The sequence below is a fragment of the Adiantum capillus-veneris genome, chromosome 21, assembly GCF_014529385.1.
Source record: "Adiantum capillus-veneris isolate H3 chromosome 21, ASM1452938v2, whole genome shotgun sequence".
Classification (NCBI taxonomy): domain Eukaryota; kingdom Viridiplantae; phylum Streptophyta; class Polypodiopsida; order Polypodiales; family Pteridaceae; genus Adiantum; species Adiantum capillus-veneris.
In genome coordinates, this window is record NC_140951.1 from 108,220,679 (window position 1) to 108,228,954 (window position 8,276).

Here is an 8,276-nt window from a genome sequence, read left to right on the forward strand (position 1 = left end):
GATGGCTCGAATGGCTTTGAAAGGGGGGTAAAACACCAAGACACCTGATGGAAACGCTCTCGGAAAGCTAAATTTGGCGATATCGAAGTCGAAACCCTGTTTGCACTCTTGAAAGTGCGCGCGCGCGGACGCGATTTCGGGAATGAAACTGGCTCTCCGCTGTCGTCGTGACTGTGCACATACGCTCCCTCCGCACCTACGCTCTGATACCAATTGAAGGGGATCGGGGAGCACCACAGACGGAGAGTGAGAAAGAGAGAGAGAGAAGGAGACACAACGCAAATATGGGTGGGGAGACTGTGAAGTGGCAGCTCCCCCTATACAGTATACTCACTATAAGTATAGGATAACAGTGGGCGGGCGCCCATGACCTGGGCGATCGGTCAAGGCACATAGGCCTTAACCCCAACAGCTGCCTGGTATGGTATCGAGTACACTTTACCCGCCTCGCATCCTCTTGTAATCCGCCTCGTCGAGGGGGAATCCAACGGCCATCTGAGGCCTACATTTGAACCAACCCCTGTTGATCCATCTCTTCCTTTGCAATTGCTACCTCAGTGGCCCACTTATCCTGCATCATAGCCACCTCCTCAAAAAGCAAGGTTATCCCTTGCTCTTGCCGACGGAGCTCGTCCTCCAACATTGCTTTCTTTCCTTCAAGTTCCTTCCTTGTTCTCTTACTTTCCAACCGCATCGAATCTACATCCCTGTGGTAAATCTCCATACTCCTCGAGCAAGTTTGAGTCAAAGCATGCATAGAATCTTGCTCGGTCATATTCCGATTCTTCTCTGCTCCATCCATCATAACGTTCAACTAAACGGTGCTTCGCCCTTTCAAAGCATACGGATGCAGCCTCCACATTGAACCAAGCCTTTAATGAGGCCATCTCCAAAAGCTCTAATACCAAATGTTAGTATGCAAGTGCATACATAGCATAAGAGGGTGCAATACACTGAACACGGGCTCAACAAGAGCCCAAGAGCAAACTAGGGCCAAGTCTATAGTGGCCGGAAACACCCGTGGATCCAAAAACAATAATCAGGTAGCGAGTGAGGGACTGACTCTCCTCGACTTGATAAGCCGAGAGCCCAAGAGCAAACTAGGGCCAGGTCTATAGTGGCCGGCAACACTCGTGGATCCAAAAACAATAATCAGGTAGCGAGTGAGGGACTGACTCTCCTCGACTTGATAAGCCAACATGGCTTTACAATACAAATGATGGGGTGCAATACACTGAACACAGGCTCAACAAGAGCCCAAGAGCAAACTAGGGCCAGGTCTATAGTCGTCGGCAACACCGGTGGATCCAAAAACAATAATCAAGTAGCGAGTGAGGGACTAACTCTCCTCGACTCGATAAGCAGAGAGCCCAAGAGCAAACTAGGTCCAGGTCTATAGTGTCCGGCAACACTCGCGGATCCAAAAACAATAATCAGGTAGCGAGTGAGGGACTGACTCTCCTCAACTCGATAAGCCAACACGGCTTTACAATTCAAATGATGGGGGTTCGGAGCACTGTGACTCACCCTTCAACTAGCATACAAAACGTGGGCTCGAGACCCACTCAAGTGACCTGCTGAGTTAAGAATGCAGACATGGGACTTAGAATGCAGAGTGTTAAGAATGCATACATGGGACTTAGACCTATGTAAGCTTTACAAAACTGCCTTGGGCAAGTTGATATTCAGAGGACTCCATGATACCCACACCTGGAAAACTTTGTCTTGACAATGCATTTCGTGTTAACTGATGCAACTATGTAGTAGAGGATAGCAAGGGCAATAATGCAAGTGAGAAACCTCCATTTCTGGACTAACTCTAGTGATTATTGGAGCTGAGCATTGGCTGCTGCTGCACTACCGACCAGCGCCCCCTCTTTCACACACTCCCACACCCCCAAAATCATCTTCAAAAGTGCAAGGAATCATCAACATATTTATAATTCTTTACCAGTTCACATTGACTAACATAATACAAACTCGTAAATAATACAAACTCGTATCTTATGCAGGTGAGATGTGCTTTACTACTTCTTGCACATCATGAATTCTGGCTTCTAGTAAGCATACCTTAACTCTCTCAGAAAGAACTTCTGCTTCTTCATTCTGGAAGACAACAGCTAGAACAATCATTATGTAAATAGAATCAAGACAAACATGGTGAAAAGACTTAGCTGCAATCTAAAAGCTCCGTTAGCCAGCCATTACCTTTCTTGCTACTGCCATGCCAACATGCTCCTGATCAGTTTCTGAATGTATGCTCGGTTTAAAATGTTGCTTGAGCTCATGGATAGCAGTCAAAGCCTGGTTAACTCGTCCAGCCTTCAAAACACACACACAATGCTCATACAAGTTTCTAGTAGAAAGTTTTGTGAGAAAGGAGGTCAAATGCTTGTTACCTTCCGTGTAAATGTGGCAAAATCCAAAAGCGATGTGGATGGTATCAAGCAATGTGTTAGGTGTCAGAAGAGCGCTATCCAATTCCTCGAGGGAAAATTCAACCTTAATGTTCAGCAAAGACCTGCAGTATCGGTATTAATTCAAAGTATGTTTGCATTTTACCATGTAACAGTGTTCCAATCTCTGGGACTTAGCTTCAAGCCTCCCTTGCAAACACAGTGCAAGAGAGCACAAAAAGTGTGTGTGTGTGTGTGTGTGTGTGCGCCTGAAGTGATCACGAGAGAGAAAGAGATTTATGCAAACTATTTAGACTAGTACTTACATTGAAGAAGTCGATGATGGATGCGAGCTCCCACATGTTGCACATGAAGGGGGGTGCGCTCCATAGAAGGGGCAGCAGCAGCCAATTGAGAGGGTGTCCGCCCTGTGCAAGCCCTTGGGCGTCTATGCGAACTCTGTCTCGCTGGTTGATGTTGCGATCGGCCACTTGCAGAGGATGGCAGGTCCGTCATCACAGCTCCGTTCGATGTTCCCATGTAAGGGAGAAAAGATTTAGCCCAACTAGACGTGCCCACCCCCACGACAGAAAATTGAGGACACCCACCATACGCAGAGAAGAAGAGACGAGAAGACGACAACAACCCGAGAGAGGGAGAGAGAGAGAGAGAGAGAGAGAGAGAGAGTAGCAGAAGCAGCAGCAACAGCAGAAAGGGCTGATCTGGGGCGCGAAACAAGGAAACATCGCTAAAGCTTCCCACTTCATAGGTACAAAATTTAATTGCGAGGGAAAAAGGAGAAACCCCGCCCCGAAAAAGAGAAAAATAGTGTGAAACCCCAAAAAATAAACCTAATTTTTAAAAATTTCCCCTTGCCAAATTCAAGGAAAGAAATTTTATATGTTTGAAAAAATGATTTTTCCCGAGCACTGGTAGGGCTGGATACTGGAGTCCAAGTATCTCTCTCCCTCTCTCTCTCTCTCTCTCTCTCTCTCAGGTGGTTCATCAACATGTGGGCACTATGATTGTATAATTTCGCTCAGGCTACATTGGTCGAATGAACTTGCTACATTGGTCGAATGAACCTGCAAAGGCCACATGGCCAATAGGCGGCGACTCTCTCTCTCTCTTTCTTTTTGATTGACAATTAAGATCCGGTTTTGAGTGCTTAGCATGCAAAAAAGGGCAAATATTATGTCTAAAAATAATAAAGCAATTCATCTCGAGAGCCTACTTAACATTCAAATTCTTAATAGACAATCAAGTCTTCTTATGAAAAGCTACAAACTTTTTTTTCTGTCAAGAGATTTAATCACACGACCATGGGTATTTTGGAAAAATCGAAGGGCATTTTGGGAATTTGTGACAAAATATTGGGGATGTTTTGGGAATTTTTGAAATGAGGTGCTTTGGGGCCATGTGTGTGCAGACAGTTGTGCGTGCAGCCCACCAAGATTTGAGGCCATCGACTTGGAGAGAGAGAGAGAGAGAGAGAGAGAGAGAGAGCAACCTTGTTACCCGTCTCGAGTCTCTAGACGGCGGACGACCCCTGTGCTGCCAGCACTGCAGATACCACCCTGGAGTGAGCCACCGAGGAAAACAGTGCAGTCAAATAATCAAAGCAAAGGCCGCCTCTCTCTCTCTCTCTCTCTAGTTGTGTGCGTGCCTATGCGACCGATGACTACAGTGCACTGCCCGAGCAAGCTCCTGTTTGACGCGTGTCAGCGGGGGGAACCGGAATCCCTCCCCCTTTTATACTAGTATAGATGAGTGATGCAACTTAGCCATGGTGAATGTGAATGTGAATGTATATGTATATGTATGTATGTACATATGTGTGTGTTCATGTGTAATACTTTATTTGTACGATGTGTATGTATGTGTGAAAGACATACATATGTGTTACACACACATACACATGGTGTGTATATGTACATTGTATGTATGTATATATATATATTACACACACACAACAGTATTTGATACCCCTCCCCCCCCTCTCCTTGATGCCCCCTTCCTTATGTATACGATATGAGTATGAAATAATGAGGGTCTACCCCTATTGTATACGCTTATGTACAAAATCCAAAAACCCCCCTCTTGTACACTCACGTGATATCGTACGAAAAAACACGGTGAATCCCCCGAGGAATCTCCCAGGCGTTGGTTTTGGCTATTTTCGTGATACACCATAGAAGCTTTGAGGATATGGTCGATCAATACGCCACAGATCCAGATTTTGCAGATGTGTTCCGTTGAATGCAGAATGGGGAGGTAGTAGTGGGATATTCTATTCGGGATGGCTAATTGATGAAGAAAACGATGTTGTGGAAAACGATGCAGTTCTTGTCATCTTTCCACCTGCAGATAGATGGGCAATCTGAGATTGCAAATTCATTTATATTGGATTTATTGAAGTATTACATTTCAGATCAAAAGATTTAATGGGAAAAGTATTTGCCCTGGTGGAATTTGCCTACAATAACACGATTGACTCTTCCATAGGGAAGGTGCCATTTGAGATTATTGAAGGTGCTCCGAAGGTTCCACCCTTCTTAAGCACGAAAGATAAGATTTTTGAAGCCGACCTATACACGAGGGACTTGGACACTGCTTTCGCCAAAGTCCGGGAAGCTTTACAAAAATCTCAAGAAAGACACAAAAAGGCAACACATCGACATCGTAGTGATTTGAAATTAAAGGAGAACGATTGGGTGCTCTTATGTTTTGAGAAGGCACGCCTAAGAAAGAAAAAAGGAAAGGAGGGGCTTTAAAAAAATATATTAGAATGAGATACTAGGGACATTTCCAGATAAACGAAAAGATAAATGTTGTCTCCTTTATGTGTGATACTTCTGGAGAATTCACAATACTTTTCATGTGAGTCTCCTGAAGCCTTTTAAAGGCGATGTGCCTGATGATGGGGATCCACATGAGCAACCCAACGTGGTTGAAAGCGAGGGGATCCTCATTGCAGAACAGATATTGGCAAATAAAGATAGAAAGATAAAAGGTAAAGCGATAAGGCGTTTCTTGGTTAAATTAAGAACTATCCCGCATTGGATGCGAAGTGGATGGAGGAGGAGGACGTGGCAGATACTCCTCAGATTGTGAATCTTTACCTTGAGGCATTCAGTTTAGCATAGTCTACTCTAATAGAACCCTGATTTTAGCTTGGGCGAAATTTGGCACATCGGGCTTGCACAAGAGGGGAGCCATTCCGCTCCTTTGTCAACAGATTGCCCCGATTTTGGACAATAGAGTCATTGATGTCCCTATTGGGTTTCATGGATACTATGAGCTAACAATATTCTATTGTAATGACTTTAAGATTCGGAATTCCCGATAATATGATACTGATTTGAACTTGACTTGTTTAAGTGCACGAACTGATAGACGAAATGACTGTAGCATTTCGGTCTGATGAATCTCTATAGACATGATTGTTACCATATACATGTGGTAGTGATGTGTGTGAACACACTAGGACCGCCGGGGCATTTTTTCCCTCTTTAGGAGATTTTTTCCCCCGTGCATTGTATATACGCCCATCACTCTAGGGCTATCTATCTTTCCATTGCACACTAAGTAACACACTCTCTATTGTGAGCCTTGAGCTTCCTTCGTCTTCTCCAAGATGTGTGTGTTTCTCTGCAACCCTAATTCCAACAATTGGTATCAGAGCAGGTCACATCTTCCCGGGCTTAGTCGCCAGTTGCTCCAGCACACGCCTGCTCACTTTCTCCGATTTCAGTGAGCTTTGGTGAGCGTTCGTAGGTCGACAAAATTTTTGGGAAAGCTCGAAGAGCATGGTCTGCTCAAAATTTTGATTTGGGCTCATTTCGGCCTCCGTTTCCACTACAGGCAATACTGCACAGGCTATTTCGTCATTTTGTGCAGAATTTTTGTCATTGCCGTTTTGTGCATAACAGGTGCCTTATAGTCTTCTACGGTTTGTGCTATATAGCATAGGTTTTTCCCGCTCCGTTTCTCCTATTTTCGGGCAGTTTTCACATCAGGTGTAGCATTTACCATGGCTGACAACAGCAACACAGATGTGTTCAAGATGTTTGCTGCTGAGGACAGGTTGGATGGGGACAACTACCCTATGTGGGCTTATATGATGCAACATGTTCTTGTGTCAAAGGGTGTCTGGAACATTGTGCAGGGCATTGATGTACGTCCTGGTTCTGAGGATGTAGGCGATGTTGAGGATGTTGCAGGTCTTGCTGCAAGGATTGCAGCTGTTAGAGTTGTTTTGCCTATGGTAGAACAAGCTCGTTGGGATGTTAAGGATGTGCAGGCTCATGCATTGATTGCGTTGTCTGTGAAGCGCACCATTGTTCCTCACATCCGTTCAGCAAAATGTGCAAAACAGGCTTGGGATATTCTAGCAAGTCTTTATGCAAGCCGCAATGAGGCTAAAATTGCTTTGCAGCGTAAAGAGCTGGAGTCGAAGATTATGCATGAGGAAGATGATATGGACACTTTCCTTGCTAGTGTCAACGATATCAATGAGCAACTTATTTCTACAGGTGAAGTTATTTCAGACAGTTCCCTTGTGCAGACTGTTCTTGATGCCTTACCAGATTCTTACCAGACTTTTGCTAGTACTTGGAGACTTATGACCCAAGGAAATCCAGAAGTTGTCAAGTTTGATGCATTATGCACATTGTTGTTGCAAGAGTCACTTTCCAGAAAAAGCAGGACTAGGCAGCGTGCAGTTGAACAGGCTTTTATTGCTTCTCAAAGAAAGGGTGGTAACAATAATGCAGCCACTTCCTATGGTTCTGCTGCGAGTGGCAAAATTTTTGTTCCTAATGCTTCTGCTGGCAGCACTTCGTCTGGCAATTCTGGTGATAAGGTCAAAAAGAAGACGCGTTGCCATTATTGTAAAGCCAATGATCACTTGATCAAGTCGTGTCCTAAGTTGAAGGCCAAAGAGGCTAAGAAGAAAGAGGGTGGTTCCACTGCAAATGCTAGCTCCACTACAAATGCAGCCATTGTTGAGTCTTCTCTGAAAGGAGATGGAATTGGAGCTGATCTCTTAAGACAGCTAATTCCAGTGTTGAAGGATTTCAGCTACTTAGAGTAGGAAGAGTTCAGACAGTAGACTAGACAGAAATCAGTGACTAGACTGAAATATGAATACTGAAATGAGAATCAGACTTAAAGACTGGAGTAAAGTTCAGATTCAGATTCAGAAGACTATTGAGAAGTCAGTATCACTGGAATATATATATCATGATTGAGATTACAGTGAATATGATTACAGAGAGGGAAAATGTAGCCGATAATACTGCCACTGATGCTCAAATGCAATTATAGCTCAAAGCGCTAATACAAGTGATAACAATTGCCAACCCGATATCAAAGTAATGGGCCCTATTTATATGCTTCGGGTTTACCGTAGTAATTACTAAGTGATTCACTGCCCATCTTCTAAGAACACGTTCCCACATGGTGACGCGCCAGCCGTCTACATCCCTCCCTTCTTTCTTGAATTTTGGCAAGATTCCAAAATTTCTAAAAAATCCATTGTCTGGTTCTGATGTTGAAATGAAAAATCCATCGTTTGGTTCTGATGTTGACAATCCATCTTCTCAATGTCAGACTCTGACAATCCACCAGAAGATGGTGAAGGATGCAGAGCTCTAGAAAGCTCACAGATTGCGAGAGGCAGTTGAAAAGGCCAAGGTTATCTCTCTCTGCCTGCTGAAAAGAAAAGTCGCCCCCGAATTCTGAGATAGTACTACCCATTATCCTTCCATTGGACCATCTTCCTTTTGCCCTTGCTCTTTGACCGTGTTGGTGCTTGAGAAGTTCCAGCATCAGCATTCTCCTTCTGAATCAGTCGGTAAATGGCCTCCTGCTCCAGCT

General features: G+C 44.3%; 1 pseudogene across 1 annotated transcript; it reads right to left on the reverse strand.

The window, feature by feature from the left end:
• Positions 1 to 502: 502 nt before the first annotated feature.
• On the reverse strand, positions 503 to 3,217 carry LOC147431502 (uncharacterized; annotated as a pseudogene). The gene is made up of 4 exons (XR_015185706.1): positions 2,723 to 3,217; positions 2,400 to 2,521; positions 2,209 to 2,322; positions 503 to 2,120 (listed from the first exon to the last, which is right to left on the reverse strand). The product of XR_015185706.1 is annotated as an uncharacterized LOC147431502 (transcript).
• Positions 3,218 to 8,276: the final 5,059 nt, after the last annotated feature.